Here is a 14,603-nt window from a genome sequence, read left to right on the forward strand (position 1 = left end):
CACTGTTTGGATAGGCTGTGAAGGTGGGGCCATCCTGGAGGAAGTAGTCACTGGGACTTGGCTTTGAAGTTTCAAAAGCCTTGTGCCATTGCTAGGACACTCTGTCTGCTTTCTGATTATTATGATTAAAGATGTGACCCTTGGGCCCTGAGCATCCAGCTCCAGACACCATGTCGTTACCTGCTGTGATGCTGTCTACACTCACCATCTGGAACCATAAGCGCAACTAAGCCTTTCCTTCTATATTTGCCTTGATTATGGCATTTTATAACAGCAACAGAAAAGTAAGTAATGTAGCTATGAATATCGTCACGTTGCAAAGCAATGAACAAAGGAGCAATCATAAAACACAGTGTGCGTAGAAGTTAGAAATTATCCACACAACCCAATGATCCAAAGATACACAGTCATCTCGTAATCAAAAATTATGCCTAGAGGACAGTGAGAATACCACAGAGCACAAACCCAGTAGTTAAAAAAAGCATGCTCGAAGCATATAGAATTATCAATATAATAAAACCAAATAAAACAAAAGAATCCCCAGAATAAATCCAAGGTACATATAAGGTAAACACAATGCAATAGAAACAAGTAATAAAATAAAAAGTAAAATTAATGGGAACTAATAAACTTGATAGTTTCTTTTCCGTCAAGGACAGAAACACTTTTTCATAAGCCCATTAAAGAGAAAATGTACAAAAGAGCAGAATAAAGGCTTAGGAAATCATGAAATTCAAGGCTTTGAAGAATTTAAGAAATAATGCTAATTATGGATTTTAATGTAAGATCTCAAATATGGTTAAGACATTTCTGAAAGTACATTTCTGAAGTTGACTCAGAAAGAAAGGGAAAATTAAATATGTATAAACACAATTAAAATATTTTTACAATAGCCACAAGAAACTCTGATGGCTTTATCAGATAACTCTAAAACAATTGTGAGATAAATAATTAAATATTTTATCTCTTTAAGAGAACAGAACGTAGAGAACAGTCCCCAACACAGTTTATGAGGTTAGGTTATTTGGGAAAGAGCTGGCCTTGAACTTACAAGTATCCTGCCGTAGCCTCCTGTGAGCTGAAACTGCAGATGTTTGTCTCCATGAGCACTTTGGGCTAGGATCATGTTGATATGGTGATACTGACATAGCTGGTTTAGATGAAACCAGTAAATTTTGTTCATATACACAAATAGATGAATTCATAAATATAATAATAGAAAACAGAAGCCATAAATATACAGAAAGTTGGGTAGGAAAGGGTTTATTCAGCTTATACTTCCATATAGATGTTTATCACCAAAGGAAGTCAGGACCAGAATTCAAGTCAGGAAGCAGGAGCTGATGTAGAGGCCATGGAGGGATGTTGCTTGCTGACTTGCTCAGCCTCCTTTCTTATAGAACCCAGGTCTACCAGCTCAGGGATGACACCACCCACAATGGGCTGAGCCCTCCCCCCTTGATCACTAGTTGAGAAAACTCCTTACAGTTGGATCTCATGGAAGCATTTCCTCAACTGAGGCTCCTTTCTATATAATAACTCCAGCTGTGTCAAATTGACACAAAACCAGCCAGCACAGGTATGGACCAAGTTATATAAGCCTGATGATTACTTTTCTTCTTTTTAAGCATGTGTATACATGTTTGAAGATGGGTGTTTGCATGTATATGTGTGATTGTGCATGAACATGTGTTCACATGCACAGGGACATCCCTAGTTGACATTAGGAATCTTCTTAGATCACTTCCCACTTACTAATTTAAGACAGGGCCTTTCACCTGAAGCCAGAGCTGGCAGATATAGTCTAGCTAGCCCACTTGTGCCTCAGATACCATCTCTCTCACAGTGATGAGTTTATTGGTGGGCCACTAGGCCTATCTGGCATCTACACAAATTCTGATATTCACTTAAGTTTCTCATTTTAAAGACTTTTGAATGTGATTCCCTCTGCCTTGGATGCCTCTCAAGATACTTTCGTGGGTTGCTGCTTCATTTTACCCTCCCACTCTCAGTTTTATTGTAGTTTCCCCCAGAAGTATTGCCTAGTATTCGTCATAGTCAGAGTTCCCTGACATTTGTAATTCTTACAGCCTATGTGTTCATCCTTAATTGTAATTATATGCTGATTTTCTTGCCTGCTTGGTTAATGTGTATCAGCCACACTAGAATTTCTACAGATGTGATGGTTGTTTAGCTTCACTGACGCCGATTGCCTTGCATAGTGGGTAAGTGCTCAACAATGTGTCTACAAATTTGTATTTCGTGTGTGCTAAGTACTTGATGAATGGCCACATGAATGAATTAATAGCTTCCTTATGTACCACTAATCATCATGTACAAGAAATGGCTGAATAATGTTCTTGCAGGAACAGCGATAAAGACATCAAACAATATCCTTAACAAATGTTAATAGAGCAAATATGCTAGACGGTGAGTGGATTCAGATAGAATCAGAAGGAGCCGTTAATAAAGGAATTCTGTCATTAGCTATGTAAACACTGTACTCACTTTGTGTTGAAGTTTTAAACATGTTACACATGTGCTATTCTCATTAAAGAATTTCTCTGTGTTGGTGCTCTTTCAAACCTGTTGTATCTTGTAATCTGTCCAACTATACAGCTCAGCTTGGACTCATTTTTTTTTTGTATCTGGAAACCACCTCTGACTCAGAGCTAATATGCTAAGCATTAGATCTTGAAAAAATATCCTGGATATTTTATAGATATCTGTAGACTTTGCTACCTTGTACTAATGCTTCCATTCAAGATTATTTATGGAGCAAGTTCTGTTGAACGTTTTTCCTATTTTTTCTCATATGTATGGATTGTGACATGAGTTTATGTATATATGTCTGTTCACACGTGTAGATGCATGTGCATATGTGCACTTGCATTTACATTGATGTAGGGCCTGGGTTGAAGTTATGAGTCTTTCCTGATATTTTTCCATTTATTTTTTGAATCAGGGACTTGAAACAAGTTCTTGCTGATATGGATATGGTAAATCTGTCCCTTCATTTGGCTTCTGAGATCCTTTATCTCTGTATCTGGAGTACTGACTGGAACTTCAGGTGGGCTACAACATCTACTTAGCATTTATGTAGACTCTGGGTGTCTTAACTCTGGTCTTCATTTTAGCCACAGAGATGTCTCAAGTCTGACACAATTTTATAAACTAGTAGGTTGCAAAGAAGATAGAGTCCTTCTGCCATTCTAGGGGCAAAACACAGTTAGAAAGAAAACCAAAAAAATATTTAATATATAATGGCGATAGAGTTTGTCATGATAAAAACTGATAAAAAAGAAGTCAACATCATGGAAAGGATACTGGGTGTTTCTAACTTTTGAGATGTTCAGAAAAGGGTCCACAATGAGAAACATTTGAGGATCGATGAGATAGCTCAGTGGATTAAGGCCCTCGAACCTATGCCTGACAACCTCAGTTTGTTCACCTATCCTGACTCACAGGATAGGAGGAGAGACCTATCTCTCAGTTGTCCTCTGACCTCCATATGCTTGTCATGACATGCATTTGCTCCCAGGTGATGAACAAAAAAAGTAGATGAAAAGAAAGGAACATTTGAGCAAAAGAGAAACAAAATGTGGCTTATGAGGATGCTGGGGAAGAGCATTGAAATAAGGGGGAACAGAATGTGCAATGGCTCTGAGAAGCAGAATCCCATGATCTGGCATACTGTAGTTGGAATCAGTGGGGAACACTGTGGGGGGGATCTTTCTGGTGAGTTTTGATAGTTATAAAATGATAGCCATTTGGGAACAAAAGCATGCTAATGTCCTTTCTTTCCTAAGGGTTGAAACTCCTGGAGGTTCTGACCAACAGGAGATGTGGCTTCCTTTATATGTTCAAGGTCACTGAGACCAGGGAACTGTTACAGTATGGAGGGGGGAGCTAGAGAGACACACTAAAAAGATGGGGTGTTTTCCAACGTCTTACTGGGGAGTAATTTTTGACTGAGACACGAGTGATGTGGGGAATGACTGCAGCTGTGGCTGGACTTTTAAAAATATGTTTCTGAAGAAAAGAATAGGATGCACCAATAAGTCTTATTGTGAATTATGAGCAAATGAAAGGAGAAAATAGTGATGCCCACAGTAATTAATCTGCTTGCAATCACCTGGAGAGATGCAGATGATCTACAAAGTTTCATAGTCCTCAATTTGGAAAGCTTCTAAATCAATTGGAAGACATGGCCTCCCAGGTTGGAGTACTAGAATCTACTTCCTGTGAATTAACTGAAGATGAAGTTGGCAGACTTATGGTCTTCTTGGCCTTCCTAGAGTTCAGACTCCCCAGGGGCAGAGACTGTGTGTACTAAGGCTTCATGTTTTAGCCATGAACCTACTATCCCACTCACGTGCTACATCTAACTAATACCCTCACATAAGAAGATACCAGCTGCTCATCTCCTTGGTCCAGGTTTGTAGTCACTGAAAATAGCAAAGCTGTCAACCCCTTCCCTTTGACCAGCTTACTCCTCCAGCCCCGGGAACTGAAAATAATATCCATGAAGTTGGATGCTTCACATCCTTCCTTGGGTGGCAGCCACAGTGTGGGCAGTTTGGGAGACATTCACAGAATCATCTCCTCCACTTAATCTAAAAGTTGTGTCTTGTGATTCTAAAAATATATACTGATGTCCAGTGTCAAACTGGGTTTCAACCCTGTCCTCTAAGACTGTGGATGGAAGTAGGCAGCCCCATGGGACTCTGGGACTTTCCTACCCTCTTCAGTAAAACAGTTGTGTCTGCTGGTGCCTTGTATTTTCTTTGTAGTAGACACTGTAGTCAGAACCTCTTCAGGGTTTGCATCTGAACTGTTAAGTCTGGAGTCATTCACAACAGATGGGAAACTCATCCATGTAAATGTTCTCTGTATAGAAAGGAGACAGCTCAGAGAAGCTGATGACTACATTTGTGCCCACAGTGAGTTTTATTTACAAGTTTAGCAACCAAATAAGATGGAATGTTGCAAACTGGTATTGATGAAGTTGCCTTTGAATGTTTTCCAGTATTTTCTTTTATGGATTTTGTATGGTCACTTGTCTATAAGATGAATGCTCCTAAAAAATTTTGGACATTGCAAAAACTGCAAGTGGAAGACCAAGTTATAGCTAATATACCACTTGAGTTCATGTTAAATAGAGAACATTTTGCTAAGTGTTTTTCATATGTTTCATCTCAGTAATGATTGCATTTGGCATAAGAAGAAGCTTAAAGTCCATAAAGGCTAAGTAGCTTGCCCAGTGTTAAACAGCCATACAGACAAGGAAGTGTGAACTAGGGATTCAAGAAAAACTTGGCTATATGGACTAAAAGAGGTTCAGTGAAACTGAAGTTCAGCCAGGAATCTAAGGGAGTTTCTTCTTCTGGTCTTGCATGTAGAGGTATCTGATGCCCCAGTGGAAACATGGGCTCTATATTCCCTGTTCTGTTCCCTGCCTTCTCTGGGCTGGCCTGGAAATCCCCAGCCAAGAGGAAGATCTCAGTATCACTTGTGTGTGTGTGTGTGCCAGAGGACAACCTTGGCAGTTGCTACTCTGCAGATGGTATCTACACTGTTCTAACAGGGTTTCTTATTGTCTCACAGGCCCGGAGCTTGCCAAGTAGGTTAAATTGAAGAGGATAGCCATTGTGTTCTAGGGATCTACTTATCTCTGCCTCTTTAAATATTGGGATTATAAGTATATACCACCAAGGCAAATTTTTTTATTTTTTGCTTTTACATAGGTGCTGAGGAAAATCAAACTTAGTTTTTCATGTTTGAAGGTCAGAATTTTGTAGACTGAATTATCACACTAGCCCTATGGGTCATTTCTTTAGTCTGTACAGATGGAAGGAAGCTTAGGGGAGGTGCAGCCTGCACAGCCCAGAAGCAAGAACTGATTTCCAAGTGGCTCTAAGAAAGTAAAAATGGGCTTTTAAAGGCTCAGGAAGAGTCTAAGGGTATGTCTGAAGATTATCTATGCTCCACTTCAGCAGCATTTAACAGTGAACTCAACTCTGTGCCTGTCAGAAAGTTCATTTTGTCTCTTTTCTCCAAAAAGTCATTCCTGGGGGTATTGTAGTATTATCTATATTTAATGGTAAAACCAAGGCTCCAAGAGCAACTTACATATAAGTAAACAGCTCACAAATCCTTGGAACCATGCTCACTGCCTGGGTTCTCCAGCTCTAAGCTTATGGATTTAGTTTTGTTGCAAGCCACAGTATACCTTCACGCATCACTGGAAGAAGAGGCCCACATCCAGGTGTCATTGCTAATGGACTGGTCTGTCCTCATGGAGTCACTCATTGGAACATTAGCAGAGACACATCAGACAGAGGGCAGTGCCACAGAAGAAGGTGGTGGGGGGTTAATGAAGTAGGAAATTCAATGCTTGTGGCAGTCTTCACACTCCCAGGGCTTTTCAGACTTTGGGAATTAGGGTGGATTGGCATGGGGATCCTGACAAAGCAAGTGAAATAGCTCCCACTTAAAGCTTTGCAGCTGCCACATGCTGGAGAGTTGTGAATATACATCTGGGTTTACAGCCTTAAGCTTTACTATGTATTTTCTGCATAAGCTTAAGCAAGTCACTTTGTGTCTTCGAGCCTCAACATTTTTATTGAGTGACAGGAAAGACTATTTCTCTCTAAGAAGCCCCAATGAATAGTGGAGTGCAGAAACCAGTCAGTTTCCTGGTTGTAAACAGATAGCCCACTGAAATGATTAATATTAAGGACAGATAGCTTAGGGGTCATGGTTTCAGAGATGTGACCTCTAGTCTCTGGTTCCATCGGTTCTTATCTATGCTGAAACAGAACATCATGGAGTTGGAAAAGTGTCAAGTTGAAGGCTGCTCACGTCATGGCAGACAGGAAGCAAAGGTGTTGGACAGGAGTGGGAAACAGGTGTAATCTTCAAAGTCATTCCCCCAATGACACCCTTCCTGGGGCTAAGCTTCACCTTCATAAGTTCCCATAGCTTCTCAGGTAATGGCACTATCAGGCAACTAAGCACTCAGCACATGAGCCAGTAGGAGACACTTTGTATCCATACAATATAAGCAGAAAATTTACACATTTCATATAGGGATGAAATTCAGCTTCTTCTAATGCCTGACATCAAGATCTTTCACTCTGTGAGTCATTTCTCTGGCCCTAAATATTTTCATATTTTATTGATACAGAATAACATATACTTCGCAGAAGTAGGGTGAGAAGCGGCTACAACGCCGAGCAGAGGAGGTAGGAACCGGATTTCCAGAAGCAGCTGGGTAAGCGCCAGGGCTGGGAGCACCGCCATCTACAGAGTAAGGCGCAAGATCCAGGTTCTGCAGCAGCACGCTGATGATGCGGAGGAGAGGGCTGAGCGCCTCCAGGAAGTGGAGGGAGAAAGGCCCCAAGAGCAGGCGAAAGCTGAGGTGGCTTAAACTGCAGGATGCAGCTGGTTGAAGAGGAGCTGGACCGTGCCCAGGAGCGCCTTGCCCCTGCTTTGCAGAAGCCAGAGAAAGCGGAAAAGGCTGCTGATGAGAGTGAGAGAGGTATGTAGGTGATTGACAACCGGGCTCTAAAAGATGAAGAAATGATGGAACTCCAGAAAATCCAGCTACATGAAGCAAAGCACATTGCAGAAGAGGCAGACAGGAGGTTTGAAGAGGTGGCTCGTAAGTTTGTGATTATTGAAGGAGACTTGGAACGGATGGAGGAACGCCCGAGCTGGCAGAGTCCAATTGCCGAGAGATGGATCAGCAGATCAGACTGATGGACCAGAACCTGAAGTGTCTGAGTGCTGCTAAAGCTAAGTTATCTCAAAAAAAAAAAAAAAAAAAAAAAAAAAAAAAAAAAAAAAAAACAAAAAACGACAGGTATGAGAAGAAATAAAGATTCTTACAGATAAACTCAAGGAGGCAGAGACCTGTGCTGAGTCTGCTGAAAGATTGGTAGCCAAACTGGGAAAGACCGTTGATGACTTGAAAGGATAAGCTGAAGTGCACCGAAGAGGAGCATCTCTACACAAAGGATGCTGGACCAGACCGTGCTCGACCTGAATGAGATGTAGACCTCCGGGCCCTGTGGCCACTTCTCCCTCTGACCTTGAAACTAAGGGCTGATCTTTTTAACTGAAGGCTGCTTTTCCTCCTGCCACCCCCTCCACCCCTCTTGTCTTTTTTTTTTCACAAAACTGTGTCAGCCTCTTCTTCCCAGAGTTCCAGCTGGAGGGGCTGAGCACCTTTGGGAACAATATTTAAGGGAATGTGAGCACAACGCAAAGTGTCCTCAGTGCAGTTGTGATATGCACAGTATGATCCCTTTTCTCTAAGCAACCATTTTTAACATTCCGAGAAGTTCTGCAGCTTGGAGCAGCACATTTTAGCCTAATGGCTGCTGTCTCGCCCTGGAGGAGAAACCCAGGAATGGGTCTGCCTTACTGAGAGCCAGCAGAGCCCGGGCAGGCTCCACTGTGAGACCTCAGTGCTCCGCACCAAATCTTAGCCAAACAACAGGGGGATTCCAGGAAGTTAGCCAAAAACAAAAACTGTTCCGGGCTGTGAAGGTTCTCAGCTTTGATGTCTTTGAACAACGTTACACTTAGTTTTTTACTTTTCCCATCAGATGTGACCAGATAAGACGGTGAGCAGTCTGAGACACCCCCACCTCCCAGGGCCTCGTGCGTGTTAGGCAAGCGTGCTAGCATTCAGCACCAGCCCCGAGCCCAGACTTGTCTCAGCTCCACCCCATTCCCGACTGTCCAAAAGCGGATCATGATGCCCCTTAGTGTTGTGCTGACCTTTTAGCGTCCACCTGCCCCCAAGGGAGACAGGAGGAAAATTATGTTTGTGCCACTGATTTAGCCACATGAAAGTCATCTCGTCACCCTGTTCTGAAGCTGCTGTCTCTGAAACACCATCTCACTGTGCTGTGTATCAGTCAGGGCTGGAGAAGTCTTTCATAGCTTATAAAAAAAAACTTTTTAAATTAAAAAAATAGATACACACTTATATTTATAACATGATGCTTTAAAACACAAATTAGCATATATAATTTGTCTTGATGTTTTATCATCTGTTTGTGGTAAAGAATATTTAAAATTCTCCCTTCTACATATTTTTAATCATACAATATATGACCATTAACTTTGGCTAACTTCATGGGAAATTGAACACCGGAACATTTACCCAACTCTCTTCTTATCCTTATATTTCTCTTTCCTTTGCTCCCAACCTCTGATGACACCAACTCTTATACTCTGAGCTGGAGATACAGATTTCCCAAATTCCACCTGAGTGACCTGTCTTTCCTCCGGGTTCTGTCATATCTTTGTAAATGACAAGACTTCAGCTTTTTATGACATTGTACCAATAGTTAAACATTTCTGTTTCTATTGTTTCACTAGTGGACTTTTAGGTTGTTTCCATAGCTTGACTATTTTGAATGACACTGAAATAAACCTGCAATCACAGGGATCTCCATCATGCTGAGTTGCTCCTCCTGATCTAGAAGCACTAGTGGGAATTTTCCACCTCCTGCTAGTTCTGCTCTTAATAATTGGTTGAGAAGCTTCCAAGCTGGTTTCCCTGGAGGCTGGATTAATCTGCATTTCCACAAGTAGTGTGTAAGAGGTCCCCATTGTCAACATCTGTACCAATATTTGTCACCTTCTGTCTTCTCCGATTGGAATAAGATAGAAATTCTCTTAAATTTTAAGTTGTCCTTTCCCAGTGAGATAACCATAGCCATTATGATTGTTTCCTTTATTTATGAAACTATAGTGACCCATTTAAGGGCCTGGACAGGCAAGTGGCATGTCACATTTGGGATCTCGGGAATCGTTGAGCTATAGCTTAAGGAACAGTCCTGACCAAGACTAAATGCTTCAAGGATTCAATGAAGAAAGGGGGAGGGAGGGAGTATGTAAGGGTATCTGGCGTCTGTAGAAGTCTGCAGGGTCCGGGGGAGAGTACATGTCCCTGTCAGCATTATACCTGAGGTGTGGGCTCTTCCTGTAGTCCTCCGCTACATGATCAGCCTTCCTGCCTGCACTTTATAAGTAGTGCATACTGATTTGGATGAGGGATTAAAAATAGCTGATAATGAAATTTGAAAGGTGTCAGAATAAAGTAGCCAGCTGAAGTGAAAAGTCTCCGAAAGCGGTAGAAAAGGCGAGACAGGGTGGACCCCACCGGTTTTTCATGATGAGTATCAAGAAATAATGAAGAACATGGGAACCCCTTGAGTTCAAGGAATAACATCCTATGGGGTGACAAAGGGGAAGACACAATATTTTCCAAAAATATCACAATATCACACACACACACACACACACACACACACACACACACACACAGAGAGAGAGAGAGAGAGAGAGAGAGAGAGAGAGAGAGAGAGAGATAGACTAAAATAGTAGGGATATTAAAATTTCTTTAATATAGAATTTTGAAAAACTAAGATATTCAGAGGAAATAAAATTGCTAAAGACTGAAAACAGTAAGGCCAGTGGTAGAGAAGAAATACACGGAATAAATAAGCCTATAAAATAGGTGAGAATTGAAGTTAATTTTTAATATATGAGATATCTAATATCATAGTACAATCTGAAAGGTACACTATGGCAGCGAAAAACATTAATTTTTCCTTAGGTATCTATGTTATGATATATGATATTCAGAGGTGAATGCAGCAGCAGGTAACAGTTCCGAGAGTGTCTCCAGGCTGAGAGCTCAGAGATCCCTGCTGATCCTTAACTAGTCATCTTCTGAAAACTGTCTCCACATCCCCCTGTAGTCCAAAGACTGCACTTTACATTTTTGGTATCCTATTTTAATGGACAATTCATGTCACAGAAGAGAGGGAATCATAAACATTAATAATTGCTCAAGGTCCCAAACCTAACAAGGAACACTGGGGTCACCAATCACCCATGCCTTCTGTAACACTGAACTTCGCTTCCAAACAACAGAACTGGCAGGAGACGGAAAATTCCCAATTAATGCTCATATAGCAGGATGAGCGGCTAAGCACTATGAAGAGGCCGCTGTCCTTGAATGTCTCTTTCAGTGTTGTTCAAAATAGTCAAGATATGGAAACAACCTAAAAACACAAATTGTTGGTTTTTATTGAACGAAACCCTGTGAGGGTGGAAACAGCGTTGATATAGCATACAGGAATAAGCAGTAAACTCTGCAAAAGCAAAGCCTGTCAGGATTCACAGGGCTCACAATACCAAACATTTATATCTTTAAATAATTGAGGGAGAGGGAGGAGAAAAGGTGGAAGGTTGAGGAGAAGAAGCCAAAAGAGAATAGCAAGGGAAGGAAAATTATCTATGTGTTTGGCAAAGCCTAAAATAACTAATGACTGATTTATTGCTGAGATCATTGTAGAAAAACTTGTTTACTCCTGATCTTTAACAGATTATTAGCCTCTGATAATCTAGAAGGACAACAGAGAAAGAAGGAGGTGTGTGTGTGTGTGTGTGTGTGTGTGTGTGTTTGTGTGTATGTGTGTGTGTGTGTATGTGTGTGTATGTGTGTGTGTATGTGTGTGTGTGTGAGTGTGTGTGTGTGTGTGTGTGTGTGTGTGTGTGGTTCTTTGTGTGGCTCATGGATCAGGCAAAGGTAACAGGACATTTATAATGGGATTAACAAAGTAAAAACGGCCTTCTTACCAAAAACAATCTACAGATTCAATACAATTCTCATCACAACTCCAACAGAATTCTTTACATACCTTGAAAGAACAGTTCTCATCTTTATATGGAGAAAAAAAACCCACCCAGTATAGCAAAAACCAATCCTATACAATAAAATAACTTCTGGAGGTATCAGTGTCCTTGGTTTAAAGCTGTACAACAGAGCAATAGTAATGATAATAATAATAATAATAATAATAATAATAATAATAATAATAATAATAATAATAATAATAATAATAATAATAAACCCTCTGGATATCGGCATAGAATCTGACAGGTTGGTGAATGTAATCTAATAGACAATTCAGAAGTAAACCCACCCACCTATGGACACTTGAGTTTTGACAAGTGGAAAAAAGAAAGCATCTTCAAGAAATGGTTTTCCTCTAACTGGATGTCTGCCTGTAAAAGAATGCAAATAGATCCATATTTATAATTTTGCAGAAAATTCAAGTCTAGATCTCAACAAGAAACTGGAAACACTAAATTTAGTGGAAGAGAAAGTGGGGAATAGCATTGAATGCATTGGTACAGGAGACAACTTTTTGAACAGAACACCAACAACTCAGGAACTAAGATCAACAATTAACAAAGGGGACCTCTTGAAACTGAACAGCTTCTGTAAGGCAAAGGATGCTGTTAATAGGACAACATGGCAGCCTACAGATTGGGAAAAATCTTCTCTAACCCTATATCCAAAGAGAACTAATATCCAAAATATATAAAGAACTTAAGAAATTAAACACCAAAACCCATATAGCCCAGTTAAAAAATGGTGTATGGGGTCAAATACAGAATTCTCACTAGAAGTACTTCGAATGGCAGAAATGCACTTAAAGAAATGTTCAAAGTAATTACTCATCAGGGAAATGCAAATCAAAAGGACACTGAGATCCATCTTACACCCATCAGAATAACTAATATCAAACATTCAAGTGACAGCACAGGCTGGTTAGGATGTTTGGTAAGGAGAACCCTCCTCCCTTGCTGGTTAGAGTGAAAACATGTATAGCAACTTTGGAAATCAATTTTGTGGTTTCTCAGAAAACTGAGAATAGTTCTATCTCAATACTCAGCTAAACCACTCCTAAGCAAATACCCAAAAGGTGCCCTACCATATCACACTTGTTCAACTATGTTCACAGAAGCTTTATTTATAATAGACAGAAACTGAAAACAATCCAGATGTCCCTTAATAGAAGAATGTGTAGGGATAAGGATGGAGTAGAGATCAAGGAAATGAACAGACAGTGACTGGCCCAAGTTGAGAGCCACCCCATGGGAAAGAGCCAACCCCTGACATAATTAATGATACTCTGTTATGATTGCAGAAGGGATCCTAGCATAACTGTCATCTGATAGGTTTTATACAGCAGTAGATGGAGACAAATGCAGAGCCCACAGCCAAAAATTAGCTTGAGTTCAGGTAGTCTTGTGGAAGAGTCTGGAAGAGTTGGGGGAAGGATACAAGGAGACAGATGTATCAAGGACACCACCAGAAGACATAGAACCACCAACCAAAGAGCATATAGGGGATGGACCTTGGCTCTCTACACATTTGTAGCAGATGTACAGCTTAGTCTTCATGTAGGTATCAAACTGAGAGGGGGTTGTCTCACCTTCCATAAATGACTACCTTTTCTGTCTTCAGTGGAAGAGGATGACCTTTGTTTTGATGTTTTGTTTGAGGTACCATAGTGTGTGGGTATCCAGAGGGGAACTCCTCTTCTTTGAGTATAAGGGGAGGGGGAATGAGAAATATAGGTAGAAAGGCATGATGTGGAGGAGAAGAGGGGCTATGATAGGGAAGGAAATGAATAAATAAGTCAATGAAAAACAAAACAACCAACAGACAACTCCCCCCAAAATCAGATTTTGATGGAAGCTGTGGGGAAGAAGAAATATATAAGTTCTATGGGCTGTTTCTTCTCAACTGGCCAAGGCATTTCTACAGCTTAGAATTTTAGAGGATGGGAGTCAGAATCTAACTGTGATTTTCATTATCATAGTTTTAATCTAAGCACTGGGTGATTGCCTATAACCAGTGTGCTAGGTATGATTCATTGAAGTGAGTATACAGGATACAGAACAAGATTTTTGTCTTCCTGGAGGTTATATTCCTATATGCTGGAGTATTACTTCAAGAGAAACAGGAGAGAGAGAAAGAGAGAGAGAGAGAGAGAGAGAGAGAGAGAGAGAGAGAGAGAGAGAGAGAGAGAGAGAGAGAGAGAGGAGAGAGAGAGAGAGAGAGAGAGAGATCCCTATCTTTGTTGGCTAGAAAAATGAAATGAACTCACATGTAAAGTGCTCAGCATTTGCTTTATGCATAACCAACATTCCACATGCCAGGCACTAGCAGTGATATTTTACACAGGCTGGCTCCTCATCAAGGTGCTCACTGGAAGCCTAGGGTACTTGGTACTGTGTGTGTGTGTGTGTGTGTGTGTGTGTGTGTGTGTGTAGGTGCTCACTGGGGAGACTAAGAAGGAGCTTAGGGTACTTGGTGTGTGTGTCTGTCTGTCTTTCTGCCTGTGTTTGTCTGTCTCTGTCTCTCTGTCTTTCTGTCTTTGTCTCTCTGTCTCTCTGTCTGAGCGTCTCTCTCTGTCTCTTTGTCTGTCTCTCTCTCTATCTCTCTCTGTGTCACTTTCTGTGTGTATATCTGTGTGTGAACGTGTGTGCTTCTATTGCTTCAACAAAGCACCATGACCAAAAAGCAATTTGGGTGGCAAAGAGTTTATTTGACTTAGACTTCCAGATCGCAGTCCATCACTACAGGAAATCAAGGCAAGAACACAAGCGAGTTTGGAACCTGGAGGCAGAGGCTGATGTAGTAGCCATCCAAAGGTGCTGTTTACTGGCCTGCTTCATATGGCTTGCTCAAAACATGATTTCTTATAGATCTCACAACT

General features: G+C 40.9%; 1 protein-coding gene and 1 pseudogene across 4 annotated transcripts in view; one reads left to right on the forward strand and one right to left on the reverse strand.

Moving 5' to 3' along the window:
- The window catches only part of ADCY8 (adenylate cyclase 8), a gene marked incomplete at both ends in the record, with an annotated part of 219,780 nt that overhangs the window by 176,291 nt on the left and 28,886 nt on the right, over positions 1 to 14,603 (reverse strand). The window lies entirely within an intron of this gene.
- LOC308437833 (tropomyosin-like) lies at positions 7,350 to 8,061 on the forward strand (annotated as a pseudogene). The gene is made up of 2 exons: positions 7,350 to 7,423; positions 7,552 to 8,061. The product of its transcript is annotated as a tropomyosin-like (transcript).

This window comes from Micromys minutus (genome assembly GCF_963924665.1).
Source record: "Micromys minutus genome assembly, chromosome: 27".
NCBI classification, from domain to species: Eukaryota; Metazoa; Chordata; class Mammalia; order Rodentia; family Muridae; genus Micromys; species Micromys minutus.